Here is a 25,564-nt window from a genome sequence, read left to right as displayed (position 1 = left end):
TCCTTTGGGGCTTAACGAAATGTTAGAGTCTTTAAATGGTGCGGATATTGGAAAAATGGGTGTGGCTACTGAGGGGTGTGATCACTGAGGGGTGTGGTCACTGAAGGGCGCTGTAAAGCTTTCTCGCACAAAGTGCCTAAAGGCCCAAGGCCAGCCCTACCACTAATAAAGGGTACAGTTTGTTAAGTGTATAAAGCAGTTGAAAAGCAGATCCATGTTCCGACATGCGCAACATGCTCGCCTTCCCACAATCCTATTCACTGGCATTTTGCATCAAGCAGTAATCCATTTTTATTTTTAAAAGATCAGATATTTACTAACATTTGGACAGTACTACAACATTTACAAATCATTACGTTATTAAGTTTGAGCTTGACAATGGTTATAAACTTGTTGCACCTCACTATTGGCGTAATACCTGCACATGCCGTGACACACTATTTTCTGACATAGGCATGTTTTGAACATGATTTTCACAAAATTCACCCCATGAAGTCACTGAAAGGTCCATTTTCAAAAGCAAAGGCCAGACAAAAACACAATGCAAAATAATTAATTTGACTAGATATTTGCCTGTGTCATTTAATTTCATTACTGAACAGAAAGTAAATTGTAACATGCATTTTAATAAATTTGCTTTGCTTATTTATTTCAATTTCAATTTAAAGATTTTTGATATTTCAGCAACACAATCTTTGTGTTAGATAAGAATATAACATTTTCAGTGAAAAAACAATAAATGTTAACCTTCAAGACAAAAAAGGTGTGATCATTTACAATTGTTTGTTTGCAAAACATGTGCACTGCCAAGATTAGTTTCAATGGTTTATGTATTTTTCAAAGTATTGCAGTTTAATTTAGCTAACCCTGCTGTGAGAACGCTTCAGCACAGATGGCATAAAAGATCACCTACTGTTCCAAAATCCCTTGATAGAAGACCATATGTGCCACTATCCCAACACAATGGGTGTTAAGTATGTCATCACAATAGAAATTATTTTAATTGTATTGCTTATTTGACATTATGTTTAATCATTATCTGTATTTTACTGTCTCTTTGAAGCAATATACCCTGCCTGATCTTTTAACACTTGTCTTAGAATTTTATGGCGTATTAACAAGACTAATTATGGCAAACATATAATAGCTATGAAAACCTATATATTATGAGTTTTGCCCTTTAGATTTAATCTCATTTAACAGAAAACTGTCAGGATTTGTAATGATCTTAATTAACTTTAAAAAAAATGAAAGCTTTGTTGTGTGTTTGCTAGTGTTTTGTGTTTTCTAACAAAATAGTCTTTCTGATTTGTATTAAATACAAATTCACATTTTAGAAATGCAATAAAATCGCTAATAGATAATTTGACATACTGACAGCACATGAAAGTGACCAAGCAGCCCTTCAAATATTATCAAATGTGCTTCTTGGGGACAGTTGCTAAGATCAGTTTACAGGATAATAGATTACTGCTGATAGAAGAATATATACAACATGTTTTGGAAACCACTTCTCTTCATTAGAATTAAATTGCAAACAAGACCGATAGAATGGGAGTCGTTGTGTAGTCCAGCAGAGGAGAACTCAAGCAGGGGTGACAACACAGCCTGGGAATTCAGTGAAGTGAAAGCAACATTGTAAACATGCTAATTGGGCTCTCATGGCAGAATCAAAGTAGTAGTAATTATCTATACTATTCAGTGTTTTTTAAAGAGCCATGATCATATGGAAATGTGCATGTATTACAAAATTTTACCTCATATGTATTTTTTATTTTTCTCAGACATACACTTTAAAGAATAAGGATTAGAAAAATTGGCCAATTTTGCTTTGGCAAAATGTGTAGGTAAAATGCATTAGCTTTAATAATGAAAGCGCTTAAGCATCTTATGTTTCGGAACATATAACAGTAAAATACACCACAAAAATAGTAAAAAAATGTTTTTGTTTTTTTTAAATTGTATACTGACTTTTTACATATTTTGAAGTCTATTGAAGTCTAAACACAATACAATTCCCCAAAAGAGAAAAAAAAAGAACAGCAACATACATGATCATGATCATACATAATGTGAAAAAAGTAATTATACAAATAAATACCACTAAAAATTGCAAAACGTTTTTTTTTTCACAATAGGAAAATAACAGCAACCTTTGAACTTTTAACACTAGCTGCATTCTTGTGTTCCTTTTAAAATATTCAAGTTGCTATTTGGTCTCTCCTTTATCCTACTGTCCAAAATATCTCCAAAAACAAATACATTATAAAATATTAAAATACATGATAAAAATTAGCAAAAAAGGAACCTTTTTTAGTTTCTATTTTTAAATGATTTTTTGCCTTTTTTAAAAAAATGTTAAACTGTTTGTGATTTTTTTGGTTACACACAATCCTTTTAAAATCTGCAGGTCACTTGAGGACATGCTAATCCAATAATGGCTTGTCGATATAAAAAACCCACGTGTTCATGATCCAAGATCATTCAGGTTTGGTATATAAACAACCATTCATGAATCATCAAATGACCTACAGAATCATAATTAGGTTGCCTTTACAAACAACATAATTGTGTGATCATGTCTCATGGCCATTCTTAGTCTCAGCTTTCAAAAATTATCTTTTTTTTTATTCCACCTAGAAACAGATAACAATAAAAACCTAGCAGAGGCTTAAATACTTCCCCGCTCTATAAAAAGCAAAGATAAATAATTTTGCTACAGGTAGGCTTTAAATAGTTATTGTTTACTTCATTTTAGCATTCCATTATGCAGTTGTCATCCCTATTTATTTAACAGAAAGAACAATAAACACATACATACTGTAACTGCATCTAAACTTTTCAAAAGCTGCACAATAAAACAATATGACATTTGTTCAGGCTGGCATCACAATGTCATTAACAATAATATTTTTGTTCTCTTCATAGTGTAAATAACATAGGAACATGATATTGTGGCAATCATCTCTATATTTATTTCAAATAAATAGTCTGTTAACTTTTAAATGCAATGCATTCAATTATACATGGTTAATTGTATTGGTTAACTGTATAATAATTAGTAATGCAAACCAATATTTCCAGACATAGTAACTTTAAAGGATTCAAGAAATGTCTCCTGTACAACAGTCTGCAAAGCTTGAAGAATATCTCCATGGTGATAAAGTGAATAATACTTGAAAATGAATGGTATTGTACCATTGTCTTATTTGTATTTATTACAGGTCCCAGGGATGTCACACAGAGCTCCAACAGAGCATTAACTTATAGCCAGTTAATTATAGAGCTTTGCTTTATCTTTTTTCTTTTGTGGATGAGGTCAGTGTAGATTCTTGGCCACTGACGATGCTGTAGTGCAGATCAATATAAAAGGTAACCAAGGTGGGATACATAAACAAGAATAAAACAAAGCGGAGCCAGCAAAGATAATTGTACCTACAGGCTTATTTAGTAAAGCAGTGCAAAAAGCAAAGCAACACTACATTGCAAGATGCAATAACTCATAGCAAACCATTTAGATTTTTTTCTTGTCATTAATAAATAGCCAATTTTTGCAGGTCGATTGAGGTCTGCCGCCTTGACAACTCAGCATGTGCACAAACATCCCAGTAATACATCTTAAATCATTCCCTTACAATTTGGTAGCACTCTTGAAAAAGTCCTGTGGAAAAAATGCCTTGGGAGCATGGCTCAGTGACATGTCTGTGGTAAGATCCGGACGGTACTCTAGGTGGTAACTCACTGTTAGTGCGCTGAGAGACCTGTGTATGCACAACCGCTGAGAAAACGGCAAAGATACAGCACCATGTATAGGGAAAGATCAACAGGGTTAGTCACAAAAGAGTGAAGAGTTTGGAGAAGGCAGGAAAAGTGAACAATCTAGGACAAAATAGCTGATTTGGAAAAGTCTTCCAATTCAGCTCACTTTCCAGTTCAGCTATGTTGTCTTAGATTGTTCACTTCTCCTGCCTTCTCCAAACTCTTCACCCTTTGGTGAATAACCCTGCTAATGTTTATAATATAGTGCTATGAGGAACTAAAAACATGTGAGTGATGTTTTTCGTTTATATGATTAAATGCTTTCATTGGCTTGAATGATCACTGCATTTGATGTCCATTTTAGGACAAATTTCACCACCTGCCTCCCACCTCCTTGTGCTGGACAACAGTTCCCATCGCAGGTACTGCCACCAATATGTGACAATATGCAGGTCGGATCCTACCGTGCAACCACCAAGACATACTGATACGACTCTCACCCTCACCCTGCATAGAGATTTTCCAGGATGCAGGACAATAATCTAAGGCCAGCACACTGAAAGCAAACATCACCAGGGTTGGTTAACTCCACAGTTAACCCTTGGCACACACAAGTAATTGCTGCCACCACGTGTTTTATCGGAAATATGCACCATTCCTAGCAAAATGATGTGACAATTCTAAACGTAAGTAATGCCTGCAATACTTTTTTTTATTTATTGAAAATATAATATACATCCCCAAAAAATAAAGAAACCCCAAACGCCAAACCTAAAACAACATATCCAAACCTCTTTTTTGAATTTTTTCAGAAAATGAAAGAAAACAGAAAAAAACCTAAAATACAATACCCCCTCCCCCAAAATGGGGGCCAGCAGTAGCTAAACAGCAACAGAAGTTGTTGCTGACACAGACATAAAATTGTTGGGTCTATTAAATGTGAATGCCATGGGTGGTATACAGTGACATCACAATGGAATTCACAGTAATGGAGTGCTAATGTCACTGACCAGCACAGTGAATACAGGGGGGAAATACACACAACTATCTGCAGCCCACAGCACTGTAAATCACTATAAGGTAGCAGTAGCAATAGGCAGCAGTAAGTATAGCACTGTATAACTCTATGCACACTACTAGCACTGTACAAGTAGCACAAACTATCAATCCTTCACAAAGCTGTCAGCTGTCGCCCACTAACTCCAGTACATACTGACAGAAGGATGCTGACTTTTATAGGGAAGGGACTGCACATTTCCAAAGCCCCATTATTAGCCATAATTGAGCTGACCAGAGCTCAATCATTTGCAACTCATTTAAGGTTTGCTTTTGGTGCATGGGTGAACTTCCCCAAATGTTCTGCATTGCGGTGAACAGCAAACATGCAAATAAAATGTGAACAGGAACCACATTCTCAGTTGTCAGCCCTGCATTTCCTCTTTTTCTCTGTGCATTAAAGCCTTTTTTCATTACTGTTTTAAACTTCCCATGCTTCCCCATGGTGCTGCAAACTAGATAGTTCAACATAAACCTGCACTTTTCCCATAGAGGGAAAATCGACAGGTTTACTTTAATGTCCGCCTCCTCAGCATTACATACTTATTTCCTTTCATACCCTTCTGTTTATTTTAATCATCACGAATAAAGAAAAGAAACCATTTGTTATCTCTAGTCTGAGCTTACATAGTTCTGACTATTTTCTCCACTGTCCACTGTCACATGAGAGGAAGGGGTGTGGAATCACATGCCAAGCTTCCCACGGCTTTCTTCACACAACAGTGGGTGGCAGAACAAAGAAAAGTTGAATATGTGCTACTAAGAAGGGTGGTACTAACCAATCTAACTCTTGCACCTGTATACCCCTTATGAATGTGTATTTTGTTCAATTAACTGATTTGTTCACGGTGTGGTGTGCTTATTTATTTTTTATTTAACTCTTTGCTGAATGAGTAGGGGTAACAATTACCACTTACTCATTCACAAGGGGGTGGTGTATGGGTGCTCCCTTTATGAAAGGGGGTATCCCAATGCAGATGATCCCCCCTGCCCACAGGCCCTTGTCCTCATCGGCATGGGGACAAGGTGCTTTTCCAGGGCTTCCAGGCTTCGGAAAGCCTTGCAAGCTATCCTATGTGATAGCAATTAAAGCAATTAAAAATAGAAAAAAGTTTTTTAAAATTGTATTAAATAAAAAAAACTAAGTATAACTAAAAAAGACCCCCGCCCCTTGAGCACACGTGCATTAACACAAGGATGCGTCAGGTGCGCCTACAAACTAAAACGGCGATCACGCTACACATATTGGGTATCACCGCACATGCGGTTTCAGAGTGAAACCAATGATTCTAGGGCCAATATTCATGGATACCTCTAAACTGATCACCTGAATGGGCTTTTAGAATGTCGCCCATGGACAATTTGGGGTACCATATTGTGTTGCCATTTCACGGATGCACGCAATTTTTTACATGGGCATGTTGGGTATCTATCTCCTTGTTGTAAACAGCTTTTATATGTTACAAATAAAGTGTTTTTGGGCACTAAAATTAACTTAAGTAAATTTTTTACAAAACTTCGGGTTTGATAAAGAGTTGCGCTAATATTGCGCAAAGTAAAAATTTGCAACTGCCACCATTTTATTATACAGGGACTTTGCTTTCAGAAAATATATAGAGGGGAATTTACTAAAACTGGAGCAGACAAAATCTGGAGCAGCTGTGCATGACAACCAATCAGCTTCTATCTTCAGTTTGTTCAGTTAAGATTTGAAAATGAAAGAGAGAAGCTGATTGGTTGTCATGCACATCTGCTCCAGATTTTGTCTGCTTCAGTTTTAATAAATCCCTCTTATAATGGTTTGATGGTTTTAAGTAATTTCAGGACTAAAATGGGGATTATAACATTTGTGCAATAAAATTGAAAAAAAAGCCTTGGCAGTGAAAGGGTTAGTTTGGCTTTACTATTAAATGTGTCATGCATTCCAGTGTCCCCAACACAATAAAAACACTGCACAGTTTTTTTTTTCCAAAAAAAGACACTTCTATGCAATGGAATAATTGTAGGCCATATGCATCTCTTTTAAAGACTGTCAGAAAAACTCCTAGGTAGTGCACCAGTGGCTGAGCTTAGTGTGGTGTGACAGAGAGGCAGAGAACACACTGCACATGCACAGTTTTTTAATGAGCCAGAGGGCCCATTACTGTGGTGCTGGGGGCATGCTTCCATCATCCAGTGCATCCATCTAGGTAGGATGGAGGGGGGTCTCCTTCTTTTAAAAAAAAAGAAAATGGGCAGTGTTTTTTAATGTTCTGGGATGTTGGAATGCATGGCAACGTTTATGGTTAATCTGTATGTGGTGTATTGAAACAGTACAATCGTGTTATGACATCACATATTTTGCATGTGCAATTTTTTGTTTACTTTTACAGGATTGCTTGCAGCAGGACCCAAATTTCATAGTATAGTTTATGAGTTTCTTTTTTTACAGTCAAAGGTTTGATACTAGTGCACAAAAACACTTCAAAACAACAACCTGTCATTCCCTGAGCCTGCCTTTTATCCCCTTTTTAATAATTATTCCCCCAAAATTCAGAATATAGAATTCAAGCATATGTTTGGAAAAAATTGTTTAACATTAGTACATTAAGGAAGCAGTTGATCTGCATCCTTTGCCAGCAGCATATCAGCCTTGGTATAAGTACCAGTTATTTGGGTCACACATGCATAAGGAAAACACATGATTCTGCACCACAGAGCTTGATTGGAGCAGAACCTCAATGAGACAAATTGACACCACAAGACACATACTCCTCTTCAAGGATACATAGCAGCCACCTTAATTAGTGCTGTTAATGTACTGTTTTCCTCCTCTGTAATGATGCATAGCAGCAATTCGTTTTATTTGGCCATGTTCTTTGTGCTGCAATCTAGGAAAATGTTCCTGGTCCTTTTTTCCTCCTCAAGGGTGAATAGCAGTCATTTCTATGGGACTTGCAGTGTACCGTTCTTTCAATCCTGTGCTAAATAGTGGCCATTATGTTGCCCAGAAGGCCAAGCAAGAGCAATTATTTTGTGCAGAAGGCCATTCCGCACCCTCCATCAGGATGTAGAATGTCAAGAGTCAGCAGGAGACAAAGGAAGAATACAAGGAGGATAAGTTTTGGGGGGTGCTAGTGCTTAGGAGTAGGAGGAGTGTTGGGGTGCTGCCAGTGACGTGTACATTTTTTAGGGAGGCCTCAAGGGTGTGATTTTATCCCTCCCTAATACTAGGGTAAAAGATGGGAAATCTGTGGGATCTGCTCCCATCATCAATGAGGGATTCCAAAATGACCCACTCTGAGGAGGTGGTGCAAATAAATTCTTTACTCTTTGCCGCATTTTCTGATGTTGGCTTGATCCTCAAGAGTATTTTGTATTTTCAAATTTAATTTTTTTAAATATTTTTTATTTTTTTCCTTGCAAGGCCATCCCTGCCCCAATGAAGCAAACATAGGCAGGGATGCCAATATAAAATAGGTACAACCTTGTTTGAAAACAGAAAGTCCTAGGTCTAAACACTACCTTGTCCCTGCAAAAAAAGAGTTCTCTGCATATGGTTCAATGATGTAAAACAGCTTTTCAATTTGCCTTAACCTGGGCTCTTATGACAATGTGAAGGGTATTGATAGCATTATGGAAAACATAGACACTGACATTTCAAAGGAGTTGAGCCCCCCAATGAAAGAAAATAGGAAACAATAATTAATATATACAACAAAGTTATAACACAGATCATAAAAGAGATTTGTCTTATTAAAACCATAAAAAGTATTTATCCAGTGTTGAATTCAAAAAGAATATTGTACACTGTATCATGTATAAACATGCAAATGTGGATGATTTAATGTCAATCAAGAAGATAAATATAGGACTGAAACTTCAACTGAGGTGGAAACTACTAGAAAGCAGCAACATGGAAGAGTCAGAGGAATAAAATAAAACTGTTCAAATTCTATTTTATTGCAGTTTAAATTGTAAAATTGCTCAAACAATCAAATATTTGCTGAAGAATCACCTTTTTTGTTGTGGAAAAGGAAATCGTTTTGATCTATTTAGGCAACTTATTGTGTAGCTAGTAGTAGCTACCAAATAACTGACAGGTTTATTTTTAAAACTAGGAAATTCCAATACTCCTCAGTGCTATACACTATATGCTATACAAGTGCTATACAAGTTTATTAATAAACCCATTAGTGGTTTGTGAAAAGTTTATGAATAGCTACATAATTTTTAGCTACATACATTTTCATATTTTTCCAACCTGTCATGCTGACTATTTTCATTCACTTTTTAGTAATTGCATTAAGATATTCAAAATTAAAAAAGGATTCAAAATCAAGCGGCTGATGCAACAGTGTAAAACTGGCCTGCAGCTGGACATTTTTAATCAGGGATAATAGGCCAAACCAGTGTTTGCCTGACTTTTATTTTATCCAGGGGTGCAGTGAATGTGAGTGCCGTAATCTGAGGTAGTTTAGGTAGGTAAAAATAGCATTGTCAGATTGATAGAGCCGATGCTTCTGATGCTGTATTTAAGCCAAACAGTAATGTAAAAGTAAAAAATAAAAAAAATTACAAAATATGTGATTTCAGAATACGGTGTCACTGACACTCTCTGTGAAAATCAAACTTTTCCATAACTCCACATACAGCTTAAGGGCATTTCCCAAGCATGTAATTGAAAGTACTGATGTTTTCCATGGTGCTCTAAAAGTCGTTCAAAAAAAAGGGCCCTCCCCAGCTGAACAGTAGTTAAAAAAATTGCATTGCTCCATGTCCCCTGTGGTGGTGCCCAACTCCCCATGCCCTTTGCTTGACAATCCTTTGCCAGTCAGCCTTGATAATGGCCATGATTTTCAAGATTCATCCACTAATAGACTTCAGTGTGGTTTGAATGTAGGTTTGCAATTTTCAGACATCATAATGGGTTTGACAAACCACTGTCCATCAGTGTAAATGGACACTAGATCGATTACTAATGTAAGGGGACACTTTCACATTGACCACCAATGCAAGTGGGCATAAAGCCATTGACAGAACACAGACCGACCTCCTAAGTAAAAGGCACTTGGTCACTGACCACCAACAGGTTACTTTACCACTGACCACCAACAGGGTTACTTCACCACTGAATAGCAAAATAAGACGACCGTATGCTGACCAAATCTAAACTGTGCATATCCCAGACATACAAAAAAAGGTTTTACTGGTTAGTCAGTTGTTGGTTTACTGATTCTCTGTAAAAAGCTGTAAATTGTTGCGGATCTTACAATGACTATGAGGTATAGCACATAATGTACAGCAGTATGTTTGATTACATCATCATATAGTTTGCACATCTTTCAAATAGGGTTCCTGCCCTTAGGGTGTAAAAGGCCCAATTCAAGAACTGCAACACAATGGTCAAGGGATATTTAAAAACCTGCTATGATTATAGCCAGTCTTGCCTTATAATTTTTAATTTTACATTATTTGGTAAAATTTGATGAAGAAAAAATGTACAAGTCATTAAATGTTTCAGCTTTAGACATGAAAATAAGTAAAAGGAAAATAAAAAACAAAATAACAGCAGACCATAGAGTGTCTGATTAAAGATGTTTCATAATTTTAAACCTGTTGCTATGGGAACCACATTAAAAACACATTTTCAAAGAAATAAACATCATTAAATAAGAATTCTGAGTGATTTTAGCAGTAGCTGCACATTTTATAAAACACTTTTCAGCATGAATATTTTTATGCTTTCAATTTGTATGTACTGCTAAGCATGTCTTTTAAAAATATCAGTTTATATTCTTGGCAGTTTTACAGCATGTACAGTATATTTCTTGCTTACTTTAGATGTTATATTCTGGTATTTCTTATGGCTTAGATAACAGACTGTTTACAACATGAAATTCATTTAAATGACTTGTAAAGGACAGTTTTGACAGTTAATTTCCTTCTTCGGTTATTTTTCATTAAAATGTTTATTTCAAATTAATTAATTGTGTACTAAAACATTCTAAATAGTTTGCATTAAAACATGTATTTAAAAAACTCTTGTTTAAAGAAAAAACATTGTTTCTCTTTAGAAAGTGTTCAATTTATGTTGTTTGCCTGCTAGTAGATATTCATATCAGACAACAGAGTTTCCATCCTTGCTATATGACTATTTTGGATAAGAATAATTGCAGGTTAGGACACTTGGATGGTACTAGTGATTTGCTTGGGTTTTGGGTACAGTTTAGTGCACCAAATCACCACAATTTTGAGTGCACCACATCCTCAATCGCCCCTACTGCCATAACTGCTAATAAACTTCACTATGTCTGGCCTAAAAGCCTAATGGGAGAGACATAAATTCTTCACATGCAGCTAGAAGGGGCAAGCAGGTTCTGCATCAGTTGGAGAAAGCGGTGGTCAGGCTATTTGAGCGGTGAGGCATGTCTACCTTTCTTTCTGGCAGTGGGAGTGCAATAGAGCCACAGCATGCACAAGAACCTGTAGAGTGGTTAACCAAGCCTTCTGTATTCTGTATAGGATTTGGTTCAGGGGAAGGCAGCTTGCAGTGGAATGGAGAGAGCAGCCATATATTTGACTGGATGGCACTGCCCTGCGATTACAGGCCACTGCTATCCCTAGGGCTAGTCCACATAGCTCCACTGTCTGGGCCTTTTTTTAACACAACTGCTGGCAACAGCATTGTAGTGTTTTTCTACCTCTGCCTCGGTCTGCAGTGTGTCTAACATGGTAAATGTAAAATTAATTTGAGTACCACATGCATGAGGAAACATGATACTTCACCTCAAAGCTTGGCATGAATATTACAAATCAGCAGCAAAAGGCCCAAATCTCAAGTGACTGGAATGGAAGTCTGTCAATGGGACCACACAGACTAGGGCAAGTGTAGACTTAAACCCCACTGTAAGTCTCCTAACTCAAGCTCACCACCTATTACAGCATTCATAGGCAGGTGTCTCTTCCATATTTGCTGGAGTAGAACAAATTGTCACTCCATCAACCCAAGTTTCTCAATATCAGCTTTGAAAAATTTCTGCTCCCATTTTAGCTGTTGGAGTCAACCCCATTCTACGACATTGTGGTCTGTACTGCAGCACAGTAACAGGTACCCAGCCACCCTTTTTTTTACCCAGAAGGCCATGCCTGCCCTCCACCAGCATGTGGAAGGTAATGTTTCCTGCTAGCGTGGCCAGGGACATTACATCTCTTTTAAGGTGCACTGGGTAAATTTTCTGGCAGTTGATAGGATGAAGGTCAGGGCACATTTTTAGAGCTGGTGGTGACACCCAATTTATTGCATCTTCTGTCACTTGTACCCCCTCCTCCTCAATGGCATCTCAATTGTTTCATCCAGTGACTTATCAGAAACATCAGTCTTTCCCCCCAAGCAATCAAGAGCCTAATCAACAGCCCAGGCCAAATGTTGCTACACTGTTTTTCAACTGGTATGCCCAAGGGACAGGGGCCATACTAGCAGCTTTTCGGTGAAAGGCTGGAAGGTGGCTGATCCCATGCCATTTTGTGCCAGGCAAGGTCGTGTATAACAATGGCACCAACCTGTCTGTCAGCAAGAAAATTTCACACACATCCTTTGCCTGCCACACAGTCTCAACCTGGTAAATCAGTGCTTCCTAGTTTGGTATCCTGGCTTCCATGATGTCCTGCGGCATGCCAAAAGAGTGTGAGATCTCTTCAGGCAGTCATACCCAGTAAGAGCTTGCTTAACAGAAATGCAGTGGCAAGACAAGCTGCCTGACTACTGCATAATAAGCAATGTGCCCACACACTGGAGCTTAATGTTGAGGACTGTTTTTCAACTGGTATGCCTAGGGGACAGGGGCCATACTAGCAGCTTTTCGGTGAAAGGCTGGAAGGTGGCTGATCCCATGCCATTTTGTGCCAGGCAAGGTCGTGTATAACAATGGCACCAACCTGTCTGTCAGCAAGAAAATTTCACACACATCCTTTGCCTGCCACACAGTCTCAACCTGGTAAATCAGTGCTTCCTAGTTTGGTATCCTGGCTTCCATGATGTCCTGCGGCATGCCAAAAGAGTGTGAGATCTCTTCAGGCAGTCATACCCAGTAAGAGCTTGCTTAACAGAAATGCAGTGGCAAGACAAGCTGCCTGACTACTGCATAATAAGCAATGTGCCCACACACTGGAGCTCAATGTTGAGGACATTGCTTTTTCATCAATACACATACATTTGTGGTGAATGTGGCAGTGCCTGCACAAGGACCCTAGGAAAAGGAGGAGCCACGTTGACTGTAACTACCTCAGTAAAGTTTTAAAGTTGGCATGGCTCCTGGCAGCAGTCACAGGCAGTGGCTAAACCATATGATCTCAGATTTCCTGGGGTCTAACGTGGATGCAAACAACCTTTGAACCTAGGTCCCCATGGACTTTTATGTCTGTGGGCTGGACTATTGGAGAAAGATTTCCCAGGATGCAATTGAGCTGTTGGCTTGCCTTGCAGCCAGTGTGCAGTGTGCTGTCAAAGAAGACTTCAGTGCAGTGGGTGGTTTTATGATAGAGAAACAGCTGACTGGTTCAATATTATAAAAGAGAACCATTCCTGGATGAGCAATGACTACAAAACCCCTGCAGTTGATGATAATTAATATTTTTTTCTTTAAATCTGGGCCAAAAAACATACTCTACACTATTACCATCTTCTGCCACCACTGGGACAGCCAACATTACCACAGTTCCTGGCTTGTCACCATTGCCAGCTCTTGCCAGCTTCACCAGCTCCTTCTACCACTGCTGGCCTGACACCAAAACATCTCATGCCAACACTGTTGGCCTGCTGTCATTACCATGACTTATTGCCATTACCAGCTCCTTCCCCCATTGCTGGGCTACCACCATTACCATGCCCTGCCACTGCTGCTGGTGCATTACCACCTTGTACTGTCTAAACTGCTCTATTCCAGTGCCCAAGCATTGTAAAGGTGCCACACACATTTTTTTCCAAAGCTGTGCCTTAGCTTCAAGTTCTTTTTTCCTGCAGGGCCAGTCCTGTATTGCAGCTCAAGGTTTCTGGTGTATCCTAGTGATCACTCACTGTCACTCACTGTCAATGTGTGATGCCTAATGATTCTGCAACTGGTGCTCAGCTGGAAAATGTACAGTGTTGGTGCAGGGTTCATAACACTCTATGTCTTCTAGTTTGCAGGCTGTTCCGTTGTTCTGGCAGCAGCGACCATTTTCTCTCTGAAATAGTAAACTCGAATTGAGGTTTTTGTTCTTATTAAAACCTACCTGGCCCCTTCACATTAAACTGACATCTAGTAAAAATGCTTAACATACTGTTCCTTGATGTTTTGGGTGAAATAATAGACTCTAAAGTTCATTGTTTGATTAAAAGTTGCCTTGTGTCTTTCCTATTCAAACTGTGGTCAAGGAACTATTTTTATGTACTGTATTTGTAGTCATTACAATATTTTTCAGTTTTTTTCTGTGAAATAAATTCACACTATAGTTGTTTTTTTTAATTAAGGGTTGTTCCTGCTGTTAAAAATCTACCTGCTATAAGTGCTTAAATACTGGGTATGCAGTCAGTGCAAAATTTTGCTGGCTTTTACAAATTACACTCTAATGTTGATGGCTCCATTAAAAGCTTTGTGGTACTTGAATTTTGGAATAAAGACTGACTTCATTTTTACAGTTAAAAATATACACTTTATTGTGGATATTTGGCCTGAAATGGTGCACGTGGTATGTAATTTTTTAAAATACTGCCTACTCTAACTGCTGTAGTGCTGTCTATGTAATATGTACTATATATCTTCCTTTTATGTGTAACTTATATACAGTTAAGTGTGGAAATTCGGGATAAAAAGCTGCAGGAATGCATAAATTGTAATACTCGCCCTTAGACGGGGTTGAATTCCCCTTTGTATCTCAACTGCGGATGTAGAAGTTATGTATAAGTACGGGTATCAGATCGCAGCTACTCCTCATATGCCCTGTATTTGAGAAAGGCGAAGAGAGAGCTGCATCACATCACACCCCAGATTCAGGAAGGACATCGCGGTTGGATTTGGGTAGTTAAGTATAATCAGAATATCTGCAATACCAACATGAGCCCCTAGAGGGCAGCAACGTTTAACCCACAGTAGTGCTAGGCAATATATACGGCAACGGTAATAAAACTAGCAATGGTCATAGTGGTCTGTACCCGTGGGGTACTATTGGAGCTTAGAGAGTAGTAGCAGCCACAGATAAATAAGCAGTTGGAGGAAGTATAAGGAACAGTTAAGGCATCAGGTTCCCATTTGGTAATAGTAGTTGAATATACAGAGTCACTCATAGGCATAACCAGTTGGGATCTCCTGGAGCTATATGTCTCTATAGCCCAGGGTACTTGCGGTTGTGGTAGCTGCAGCAGTAGTTTGATCTGTCCACAGATCCTGGGTCCAGTGAAGGCGAGTGGGGAGCTGAGTTGATCAGCGTCCTGCTACAATCAACAGTAGGATGCCGATCAACTAGCGAGCAGCTGCTTTAAGCCGAGTGCTCGATCTAGAGGGGGCGGAGTCCTGCAGCTCGCCTGCACCTGACGTAGACAGCCCTGGAGAGAGAGACGGCGGAGACCCATGGCGCGCCTATGCAGGACGGCGACGGACACCGGCCCCAGACGTCACCAAGGTGCGGCGGCGACCCGGGGACGGGAACCTGCGGCGCGCCCGTGCAGGATGGCGACGGACACCGCCACCCGAACCCACCAGGTTACGTCTGTCACATAAATAGATCACCAGCACTCAATGCATCTGCATCATGCTGGCTGTGGAGCCTGTACTATATTTTGAGCTATTATACACTCTAGTTTTTATTTCATGGTAAACCCACCTTGTCTCCTTATTTCCTAAAAAAGCCTACCTTTTTTCTCCCTTTTACATTGCAGCCCAATCAAGGTGCTTACATATACTACAGCCATTGTTTTACGTGTATAGCTATTATCTCTGAAATATGACACTTTTTATTACAACTACCTTGTCTCTGGAATATGGTGTTGTGATTTTGAAGTGTGTATGCTTGGTTTTGAAATGTTATTAAACTTTCAAGACAATTCAGTGTGATATTGTGATAAAAAGATCACAAGCTACACTATGAAACTGTTTTGCCACTGTTTAGCAATTGATACAAAGTTGGGGGCTTTAGCTTAATGGTTTTTGAAGAGTAATCCTTCCTATAGCTTTTAGATTTGTTGTGGCTTGTACATCTGCTGCTCAATTATGGACTATTACTGCTAGATAAAAAAAATCAAGTGTTGAACTAAAAAAATCCCATGTTGAAATGAATCAAATTAGGGCACTGCTGCTATATTTAGGTCATGCTATATATAAAATGTAAAACTTTACAATACAATAAAATTATTTTTTAATTATACATACAACATATGGTGTCACTGAGGTTTGTAAGATGTGTACTGTTCATTAAAACCACACACAGTTTAAAGTAATCTCTCAATCATCTATTAGAAAACAATTGTGTTTTCCCATGTTGCCATCAAAGTTGCATTAAAAAGAGGGTCCAACCCTTGCTAAATGGCATTTTTAAAAATGTTGTTTGCATTGGTGCAAACTGCCATATAGCCTTTGTTTGACAATCCCTTTCCTATTAGCCTTGAAAAAGGCCAGAATTTATTTTGAAGAATAGTCCCCCATAGACTTCACTGGGGTTCAGATAGAGTTTAACTAGTGGTCCACAAATCGAACCCTCTTAGTCTGAATTATAAAGTTTTTTTAAATTACATTTGTACTTAGATTAGGTTTGATTACATTAATATGCTTAAAGTAAAATATATTTTAAAGGCTTACACTGACAGACATTGTGCTATACATTCCTAAACATAACAAATGTATTGCCTATAGTAAGAAAATGTTGCTGTCCAGTTATGCATACAAAGCGCCAAACAATTGAAAACATATTTACATTTGAGTGTAAAGTGAGGAAGAACAGGTTTTTTTTTTACATAAAATAACCTTTTCCCCTTTTTTGTAATCTTTATCTAAAATGTAGTATATTTACAAAACACACAGTCAGACTAGAGGACTCTTAGGTTTTAAATAAAAATAATGCCAAACCCTTAGCCTTCTCATGCTCAGGTTGATGTCTCCAGTGTAAAAGAGAGGCGAGCTCTATGCTTGAGGTAGGCACACTTCAGAAGTTGTGCACTGATTACCTTTAGAGTTGCTGCAGGTTAGCAAGTTAGCAGGTTAAGATATCTGGAATTTAGTGACAGGTCTTGTGATGATAATAAGGTTGGAGCCTATTAATATTAACCCCTTTGTGACTGACGACGTACAGTGTACATCGCTGTCATCGGGGCTGTTTAAGCAGACTCCCAGAGGCAAAAGCCGTCGATCTGCACTTCAATAGCTTATTTGGAGTGTAGAGGTGACACTGGGGGTCTTTTGGACCCCCAGCATCACCTTAAAGAGTACCTGTCACCACCATTTGCTATCACATGGGGGGCTATGTGATAGCAATCAAAGTAAAGTAAAAAAAAAAGAAACGTTTTTTAAATTAAAATTAAATAAAATAAATCTAAAAATAATTTAAAAAAATGTGAAGACCTCCGCCCCCACAAGCATGCGCGTCGCGTTGTAAACGCGTGTCGGGTGCGCCTACGTATGAAAATGACGAACGCACTAAAGTAAAGTTGGGTATCCACGCACGCCGGAGTGAGATCAATAATTCTAGGGTCAGTATTTTTGGGTATCTCTAAATTGATGACTTGTGGTGGCTTTTAAAGCGTCGTTTTGTACTTTTTGGGGTACGAAAGTTTGTCGCCGTTTCACGGGTGCACACAATTTTTAACCTGGGCATGTTGGGTATCTATTTACTCGTTGTAAACCTCATCTTTTATATTGTATTAACAATGTGTATTGTATTGTGTTTTGTGGCATTTAAGTAAATTTTTCACTAAGGTTTGGGGTTTGATAAGGTGTTGCGCTAATATTGTGCAACATATACATTTGCAACTGCCACCATTTTATTCTATAGGGTCTTGGCTTTCAGAAAATATATAATGTTTGGGGGTTTTAAGTAATTTTCCTAAAATGTGGAATATAACATGGGTGCAAAAAAATTAAAAAAGGCCTCAGTCATGAATGGGGTTAAATATGAAATTCTCTTGTCCCCCAGTGTAATGCAAATGCAGCCTTTCATTTAGTTCAGTTTGCCAGGTCTCTTCAAATTAAAAAAAAACAAGATCTGCTAATCTGGCCTGTGTCTATAGTTCTAATTGACATAGATACCAGAATCACCCTCTTAACCCATTTCATGGCTGCCCCTAATTAAAGGAAACCAAACAGAATGGCAGAGCACCCATCCATTAGCATTTGCCAGGTTTATGTAAACATAAGCAGGCCTGGTAAGGTTAACAACCCAGGTGACCCAGTACTCACCCTAAAGTTGCAATATCAACTCAATTTCACAACTTGGAATTGGAGAGTGATATTGTAAACTTAATGGCCAAGAATGGGCCCATTATGATGGTCCGGGACCTAATAAGTCTCATTGGAAAAGTATATGTCATCCACCAACCAAATTTAGACTTGATTAGAAGCACATTTAATGGAGCACAATAATCCATAGCCTATTCAGGATTAGCTCATGATCCTTGAGAAATATGATTTAAAACAATGAACATTAACAGTCTGGGAAGAACAGAGAAGGACATCATAATAGTGTTAGCCCTCCTGCTTCCCCTCCCTAGCCCTGCCTAAGGGGCCGGCTCCATGACACCCCCTGGTGGGTTTTTGTCAGCCCACCCCCTAGTGGGCTGACGAAAAGATGCTGCAGGGCAGCTAGAGGGAGGCTCTTGTTTGTAACATCAAGGAAAGGAATACCTGCAACATCAAGAAGTTCATAACATCCCAGAAGAGTTCCCCTTTAATATCTGGAAATCATCTGTGCAAGCCTTGCTTGGAGAAGAGCCACTCAGACCCCTCTTTGGCTTATTGAACTGGACTCTGTCAGAACTCATAAATGCAGGACTGTTAAGTATTCTCTTTTTATGCCCTTTTATTGTACTGTTGTTATATATTTTGTCTCTCATTATTAATATATTTTTCTGCATATTTTTCTGCAATGTTTCTTTTATTAAAGGACTATCTTAAAAATCGTTTAGCTTATCTCTACACTCTAAATGAAAACTTAAAGTATCTTTGCCTTTGTGAAGAGCCATACTGTATAGTTAAACATGTTAGTTTCCTGTCTGAGAGGACAGCGGTATCATAGGCTTTGTTTAAGTGTTTTGAATTGTCACAGCACTTGCTGGGATCGGTGAGTGCTTCCATTAAATCACATGGTAGCAGTGAATGTTTGGTGTGTAAAACGTTAACTGCAGAGTTAGCTAACCCTAGTGATGATCGCTCTCAGTCTGCTGGCCTGAGATTGTTGTCCCACGAGCTGGGAAATCTCATTTCAGGGTGAGGCTGAGAGTGGTATCGCCACATCCTTGTGATAGCTTGCTCACTTCAGAATTGTGTATAGTCACGTGTGATTGACGTTCAGCAGTTCGGGCCGGGCGTACGTCACAGTTCTCACATTATCTAACATGGTGAGAAGGAGTGACAGGCAGCTGTCAGACCACCTTGTCTACAGGAATCAGCAACAGCAAGGCAAAAGCAAGTCAAGCTGTAGGGACAATTCAGTATTTCTTATTTGCCCCGTCTTCTACCTTCAGGATCCTCCCCCATCCATCCTACAGGCCAGCAATGGGTGCACACAGGAAGATAATATGTGGTAGCTTTTTTTGTCAAGGTGCATTCTTTTATTATTCAATTTCAATTAGTAAATGATGGTCGGATAGATGTGTAGACATACACCTTAAAGGATGTAAAAGATTTTCTCTTGATAAAATTATAGAAAATGCTAGCATAGTTCTTCATTTAAAATTCAAATAATATCTATTTTGTATTATAAAATGCAAACTTTATGTTTATATGACAAATCATAATGTATCCATAGATGTAAAAAAAAATAATCACACTAGAGATGCCTTTACAATGGCACCACTGCTATTGGAACTCCTATGGCTTGAAGTAGGAGAGGCTGCATCACTGGTTTCAAAGCCTCACACTTTTAACCACTTCTGGGCCACGATAAAGCTATAGACGGCGGCCAGCAGAAGTGGTTAAAACAAGAACATGGCTGCTGCAGCCGGAAGTATTATATCACTTCAGGTGTCACTATTTACATTCTCCAGCTCTTAGAGCCAGGAGAAGAAGCTGGATAAGCAGATCTCTACTTCCTCAGCTTCTTTGGGGTCTCTAGGTGAAATTAGGGGTCTGAAAGACCCCTGATGTCTCCATAAAGAGGACCTGTCACACCCTATCTGCTATTACATAGGGGGCTTAATAGCCCCTTATGTGATAGCAATACGGTTAGTGTAAATAAATAAAGTGCTTAAAAATTAAAACAATTAACGTAACATATTAGAAAAATAAAAAAATTCAAAAACATTTTTAAGTCCCTCGCCCCCCACGTGCGCAAGCAAACATGCTTCAGTGCGCCTACACGCAGAAACAACAATTGTGCTACACATGTTACATATTGCCGCGAACGTCGGAGTGAGAGTAATAATTCTAGAGCCATTAATCACTGTTAGCACTAAACTGATGAGTGGTAAAAACCTTTAAATTGTTCCCTATGGGGAATTGGTATTATATTATGTATATGTAATGCAACTAGCATTTTTGTACTCTACAAGGCCTCTGCTTTCAGAACATATATTATTGTTTGGGGATTTGAAGTTGTTCTCTAGCAAAAAATGTATATTTTATCATGTGTGCGCAAATAGTCTCTGGATAGCAAGTGGTTAAAGCAACTTTCCTCCTAATGTTTTTAGGTATGGCACAAAGTCCATCATTACCACAGCTATAGCAAGATCTGCTGCTTTTTTTGATTCTGCCAGTGTTAATTTTGGTGTATGAGCTGTCATTAGTTTGTGAGATGAGGTGGCATTGGAGTGTTATGTTTTAGAGCTCTGCTATTACCACCCGTCTTTTCAATGATGACATTCACTTGATCCCTAAAAGTCATACAGTATGCATTCTTTTGTATTATGCAGAATACATGAATTGAATCTCTGATTTTCAGGGACAACACAATCACTTATGAATACAAAGCGGGTTTTAGAAGCAGTGACTAAAAGGGTCCCTATGACCAATTAAAACCTATTCAGGTTTGTCTGTTTTCATGAGGAAAACTGATGCATTTGCTGCATAAAGATACATGTCAAGTAGAAATCCTATTATTTTCTATGTGGCTGGTTTACATCTATCATCTGACTTTTAGAGGAAAAGGGAAACTATATGGACTCATTCACACATACACATATGCATTACCATGCATGCTGCAATGCACACAAAACTCTCTTCTTATGTGGTCAGGGATGGAGAACAAAATTGCACAGGAGAGCTGATCACTTGCAGCAGAAGCAATTTGCAAATGCAGCACTATCTTCTCCAGGCAACTTTACTGCATTACTGTTAGTGAAAAGGTTAATGATGCCTCTCTTCACTTGCAACTTCAGCAACAGTACTTAGTCTTAGTACATAGTAGTTTTAGATTTTGTTATCATCACAGATCTCCCTATCAAGGGTGCAGATAAAAGAGATTACATCCCTTCAGTGGCGTCGCTAGAGGGGGGCAATTGCCCCCCCTAGGTCTGTCCTTGCCCCCCGCTAACAGTAGCGGATCCGAGTGTTCACCCGCTGCTTGTTCGGTGCGGCCGGTGGCTCTCTCAGTCAGAGCGGCGGAGGGAGAGACTATTTTCACGGGGGGGCGGAAATTTCAGAGAAAATAGTCTCTCCCTCCGCCGCTCTGAGAGCCCACACATGCCATCTAGCCCACCTGGGAGCCTGTACAGGCTTAGATATGTAGTGGATAGATGAGGGGTTAGTATGTTAGTACATGTTAGTACAATAACAAGGTATCATTGCATACCGCATTACTCTCATATTTCCAATCTTATTTATATATACTTATTTTTTTTTCAGTGGTATGGTTTAGTGGTGAAATTTATTAGTGCCCCCCCCCAGTTTTGACTGTGGTATCTTATGTGTCCCCCTATATATTGTTCCTAGAGTCGCTACTGCATCCCTTCCCCTGCACACAAGTTTGGCTGCAGTATGACTATTTTCACGGGGGGGCGGAAATTTCAGAGAAAATAGTCTCTCCCTCCGCCGCTCTGAGAGCCCACACATGCCATCTAGCCCACCTGGGAGCCTGTACAGGCTTAGATATGTAGTGGATAGATGAGGGGTTAGTATGTTAGTACATGTTAGTACAATAACAAGGTATCATTGCATACCGCATTACTCTCATATTTCCAATCTTATTTATATATACTTATTTTTTTTTCAGTGGTATGGTTTAGTGGTGAAATTTATTAGTGCCCCCCCCCAGTTTTGACTGTGGTATCTTATGTGTCCCCCTATATATTGTTCCTAGAGTCGCTACTGCATCCCTTCCCCTGCACACAAGTTTGGCTGCAGTAGCACTTGAGTTTTGTCCTTGACTGCATCCAGACTGCAGTGAAACTACAAACTAAGACAGCAAGGTTTAAAAGGTACTATAGATCCTGATAGGGTGCTACACAAATGAAGGTTTTTTTTAATATGATACCTAATAAAATAAAATTAGTGAAAAACTGCTATGCTTACATTTACTTAAATTGGTGTAGGAAGAAGATGAACAAAAATATTAATAAACAAAAATAAATTTTTTTAATGTTTACTCTTTAAGATGAATTGATAAAAGTTTTGCCATTCATACAGCACTAGCACCCCTAGATAGTGCTGACAAATATTGGAATTTCCTATACTTGTCAAGTTTTAAAAATAAAATGTTGTGTGAATCTGTGAAATGCTGCAGAAATATGTATCTTCCTCACAGTGACTTAATAACTTGGTAAAAAAGACTTTAATTTGCACAAGATAAACCTTTTCCAAAAAAAGTGCACAGCAATAAGCATTCCTTACTGGAACTTTTATTTTACATTTTTTTTCTCTTACTAGTCTGTGTTGGAATATTGTGTTTAAATCTGGCTAATTTAGCATTGCAGGAACATTTTTCAGAGTGGCCTAAAATGTAGAATTTCGTGTTAAAATTACTCTTGACTTCTTCTTTAAGATTAACTAACTATAGAATATTAGAATATAGCTATTAAATTAATGTTACTTACAAGCAGGGTCCTCTAGTTTAATGATTAAATGTCTTGATACAAGACTGTAAATGTGACAAAGAAAAAAATTGTGCCTGATTTCTTCCCAAGATCATTACTCACTATAACAGAGTCAAGGTGATAAAGAAAGAGAACAAAGGTAGTATTAAGCTCTTTATTCATTTTGCGTATGGAAAATGTTTTATCACGTAGTCTTCACTACCATAAAGTTTCTGCATCTAAAATTCTGTTTTGCTAGCTCCATTGTACACTTAAAAAAAAACAAAAACAAACCTGAAAAAATAAATTTCCTCTGGCTGGAGATATTCAACAAAACAATCTGCTTGTCAACATATTACAGCAACTAATTAAAATGTTTAGACACAGGTAGAACTTTATTTACTTTAAATAAAGGCATGATGAGATAATTATAAATATTTACAAACTGCAGTGTATTACGTTTATTTAAATAATCTATCCTTAATCAAATTTTCCAAAGGTCCTTTATCTTATGAAGTCCATCTAGACAATATAAGTGTTAATTTCCTTTGGAAATGGTAGGGGGAGGAATGACAAGATGTCTAGACCTCACTAGGGAGGAGTAGTAAAAATTGCCAAACTAAGGGGTCTATTCACTATGCTGCCGAGGGCAGCCGAGTGAATGACCGATCAGAAGTGAAGTGAGCCGAACACTGTTCGGCTATTCACTTCAGGCTGGTACGGCTGATTTCAGCCGTACATCGGCTGAAATCCGCCTTACATCGGCCTGCTTCGTGTGGCTTCGGGTCGGCCGAACATGCTCAGCATGTTCGGCCGACCCGAAGTGCAGAAGGAGTTCGACTCAGCCGATCCAACATCTGGATCGGCTGAGCCGAACCTCCGGCAGGCTTCTCACTGCTGTTCCGGCTATTCTTAAAGATGCCGAACAGCAGTGAGTGAATAGCCGAATGCCGCCGAGCGGCATTTGGCTCGGCTGTTCTGCTCGGTCCCTCAGAGGGAGTTTTTTTGGTAGTTGAGGAAGTAACCATGCACAGGGCAAGGACACAGAGGGGCAGTCCAGGCAGGTTATTTTGCAATCTTAATGATCAAGGCAGTAACACACACATCATAACATAACATAGCACAAATAAAACAAATACAACCTTTGGTTGTTTGAGCCACTAACTGAGCTGTTGTTACTTCCTGACTAACAGGGTGCTACCTAATGGGTTACTCAAAACAAACAGCACACATAACTTTTTAGTGTTCTGTCACTAGCCAGTCTTTCACCAGCTCTTACCTAGCAGAGAGAGAGAGAGAGAGCCTTAGTCAGCATTCATATCTAATCTAAAAGGGCGATATATTTTTATTACCCTATGTGTTAATTCCCTTTACACTAACATCATTCAAAGTTATGGTGTGCATGCATTTAAATTAAATTTAGAGCATAAATCAGGATTAGATAGAAGGCAAGTTGAGTATTTATTAAAATGTCTGACATTTTCTATGGTTAGCAACTATTTTTGGTATAAGGAGAGGTTTTATCTGCAGAGAAAAGGGGTGGAAATGGGGGCTAGATATATCCCTAGTATAACTAATTTTGTATGTCCATGTGAAAGGAAGAATCTATATATACCAATAAATGGCCCAAACTAATTTTTTGCAAAAGGTCCATTTATGACATCTTAATTATCTGAAAAAGAAACCCCTAAATCTTTGTACATTTTAAAAAAATGATCTTAACAATAATAGTTATATAATTTGTTTTCTAGGAACATGAGGTAGTTTTGGTTTATATTTTTTAACTAGTTGTTTTTAAAAATAACGTTAAAATGTGTACAAAAAACTATATTAAAGATCCTGACTGAAATAATTACAAATGCACCTCTACTTGCTACCATCCCAAGTAGATTTCTAATAATCCAAGAATTATGTAAATAAGAAAGAATTGTGACAATGTAGAAGATTAGGGTGCACAGGAAGAGATTTGAACAACAGGCATATGAAAAAGAACAAATGAAAACGATGTGTAACATTTTTTTGAAAGACAAAACATTAGTCCCACTTCTGCTACAAATTCCCAATATTATTTATAGGAAAGTTCCTCCCCTATGGTTAAAGTTGGCACCTTATATTACTGATCTACCAAAGAAACAAATATCCTTTTTTGAAAGAAAAGGTTTGTTTACATGTAGAAGGTGTGTACCTGGCAAAACCACAAAGGCTAACCAGAGGAAAAGAGACCCACATACTGGAGTGCCCTTTTACAGATTCAATGCAAAGTATATTATCCTTTTTAATAGGATTCCATTTCAAAGAGAGCTGGCAGATTTCACCTGAAAATATAAACAAAGTACAGTGACTTTTTTATGAGACTGAAGAAAAATGTACAGATTTGCTGCATAGTATGTAATCTTTTTTGACAGGATGCAATTTCAAACCTAAAGGGGGCACCCAGATTCCTATAAGCCCCCCTGCCCACAGACCCCCACAACCACTGGGCCAGAGTTGTGGGGAAGAGGCCCTTGTCCTTTGCCAGAGTCCCCCCTGGCAAAGCACGCTCCCCATTTTTAGGGGATGTGACCTGCTATGGTGCAGGAG

Source organism: Nanorana parkeri, unplaced genomic scaffold (assembly GCF_000935625.1).
Source record: "Nanorana parkeri isolate BGI_ZX_2015 unplaced genomic scaffold, ASM93562v1 scaffold144, whole genome shotgun sequence".
NCBI classification, from domain to species: Eukaryota; Metazoa; Chordata; class Amphibia; order Anura; family Dicroglossidae; genus Nanorana; species Nanorana parkeri.
Note: the sequence above shows the minus strand (reverse complement) of the source record.